This window comes from Neocloeon triangulifer, unplaced genomic scaffold, assembly GCF_031216515.1.
Source record: "Neocloeon triangulifer isolate White Clay Creek 2 clone unplaced genomic scaffold, ASM3121651v1 ptg000009l, whole genome shotgun sequence".
In the NCBI taxonomy this organism is placed as follows: Eukaryota; Metazoa; Arthropoda; class Insecta; order Ephemeroptera; family Baetidae; genus Neocloeon; species Neocloeon triangulifer.
In genome coordinates, this window is record NW_026775551.1 from 2,706,881 (window position 1) to 2,709,468 (window position 2,588).

Below are 2,588 nucleotides of genomic sequence, written 5' to 3' on the forward strand. Positions count from 1 at the left end.
ATTGCAATTAGTTATTATATTTATTTATTTGGTTTTATTTGGTGCAGATTAGTGCTGTGTGTTTTGAGTGTACCTTTCACGGCGGAGGTTGAAAGAAGACTAAATTATTTTTCGCTTACTTTTTCATAGGTCCAATACAAACAACAGGAAACAATCAATCGTGAATAAATTCTTCAATTCATTGAAGAACATTCTCTTGTTGGCCGCTCTGCAGCCGTTTTTAAAAGTTATAGGTTAGGAAATTGAACAACTCTCCTCTTTAAAACCTTAATAAAAAGGTTAAAAAATATCTTCTCTTCTTTGCATTGAATACACAATATTTACAGATAATTATTTGACACTCTAATTAAAAATTTGAGGGGGCACCCGGGTTTGAACCGGGGACCTCTCGATCTGCAGTCGAATGCTCTACCACTGAGCTATACCCCCTGTTAAATTTCACTTGCAGTGGCAGAGAAAAAATTAAAAGAAAACTGCAGACCGCTTAAATAATTGTGTCACCCCAGCAACTTTTGTTTGTAAGCTGCTCGGAAGCCGTCTTTGTGCTCGAATGACAATAATTAAATGCACGCTGCGTGTCTGCTGGCTGGTCGCAGCACAAAATAATAATTGTAATTATAATCACCACTGAGTGTGTGTTTGTGCCGCAACTGCACTTTTCAGACGCATTCTTTTCTCGCTTTTTTTCAATTAAACTCGCGCGGCGTGGCGTAATTAGCCGGCGAGAGAGGCGCAGCATTTCCGCTTGAAATGAGAAGAGTCCCTGCTTCGGCAGCGCGGGATGGCCCAATTAGACGAGGCGAAATAAATTAATGGAATCCTCCCTTCGGCACGCATATGCACTTGCCATGACAGACGATTCTCTATTTTTCTGCCGCTCGTCGCCGCTTTTGATATGCCACATTGATAAAATTAAATTATACGTGGCGGCCAACAGAACATCACACAACGTCAGTTTTTTTCTTTACAAACAACAGATGAATTCACTAATGGTGCTTAATTTATCTTAATTATGGAAACTAAAATGTTGAACAAGTCTCGAATGTTTGTTTTCTAATTCTTTTTCTCACTACAAAGCTGTTAGAGTTTGCCAATGTTCTTCTTTTTAAATATATAATTAAATTTGTACCTTACCACGCAGCAAACAAAATAGGAATTCGCTCACTGGTAAAAATATAAAAAATATTTTTTGCAATATATTTAGCGTCATCATTTAGGATGGTTTGGGTAATTATTATTATTTATTTAATTATACAAACATTAGAGTGAGAACCAGCTAATAAAATTAAGGTTTTGAAATAAAAATTATAAGAATTAATTTAATGAAATTGTCCAATTTACTACAATTTAAGGCTGGAATCTTATCTCAACTTGAACTATAATTTACACATAACAACATCAGTCTTACAAAAACTCAGATGTTATTTGAAGTTCCGCTATACATTTTCCTCCAATTTTTAATTGCAATTTAATGACATGGTAGCGAACAAGGAAAGAAGATTCAGAGCGATATCAGATCTCAATCCGTAAAAAGCCACCATGCTGAAGTTTGCATTATTTTGCTCGTTGTCCGAGTCCCTCTCGCGCTCTTTCGTTTAATTTAGCCTTGCTGAGCGTTTTGACATTAATCACCGAGATTTATTGCCAGCCAGAGCAGAAACTGCAAAATGCACCGCGGTCACACACAGAGCTCGTCCCGGTGTAATTACGATCGAAATACTAATTCTTAATCGCAGTTATTAAAACCAAAAACGTGCTGCAAGTTGCCCTGCGCTTTCTGATCATGATAATCGTGGGAGAGAAAAAAATGATGCTCCTATATATAGACATTTTATACGCATTACATAAGTTGTAGTGTTTTAAAATAGTTAATAAACATTTTTTTATTTTAAATTATCAAAATTCATAATTACGCATTAGTTTTATCTTTTTATTTTATTATTTAATTATAATTTAAATTTTTTTATATTATTAAATATTAAATTATGGATTATAAATTTTTTCATGTGTTAATGTAAGTCAAAAATAAACAAGAAATAAGTTTAAATTTTCCTTCTCTGCTTCGGATGGAAAGAAAAAGAATGTATATTTTGCACAAACCATTTCTCAAGAAACATTTATACGTTGCTTTGCTTCTTCTGTTGTCATTTTATTTTTAATTCATGAATTGAGACATATAGATAATTTAAAAGTTACGTTAGAGTGAAACATGAGGATTTTTACAAAATCAGCGAAAGCACCCCCTTATATGAAACCAAAGGAATTCGGGGTGGGAAGCAATTAAACATCTGAGAACTTTGACGTGTTCACCACAATGGCGACGAATGCCGCACGTATGTTGCAACACGCGCAGTTAATTTGAGACAATTAATTGATGTAATTTAATGCCCAACGTGGAAATTGTGCTCTGCGTTGTTGGCCAGCAGGGGTAATAAGAGGCTGATAAACAAGGCAAAAAGTTGATACGACGGTGCGTGGAGGCTGCAGTAGTGGAGTTAATTTCATCCCTCGGCCATAACGAAATGAACGCAATAAATTATCTTGGCCGTGCTGGCGAGCGCCCCATTTTTTTTCGTTCTCTTTCTCTC

The 2,588-nt window shown here is 35.5% G+C and overlaps 1 non-coding gene across 1 annotated transcript; it reads right to left on the minus strand.

The window, feature by feature from the left end:
- Positions 1 to 357: 357 nt before the first annotated feature.
- On the minus strand, positions 358 to 429 carry Trnac-gca (transfer RNA cysteine (anticodon GCA)). The gene has a single exon. It is a non-coding gene; the product is annotated as a tRNA-Cys (tRNA).
- Positions 430 to 2,588: the final 2,159 nt, after the last annotated feature.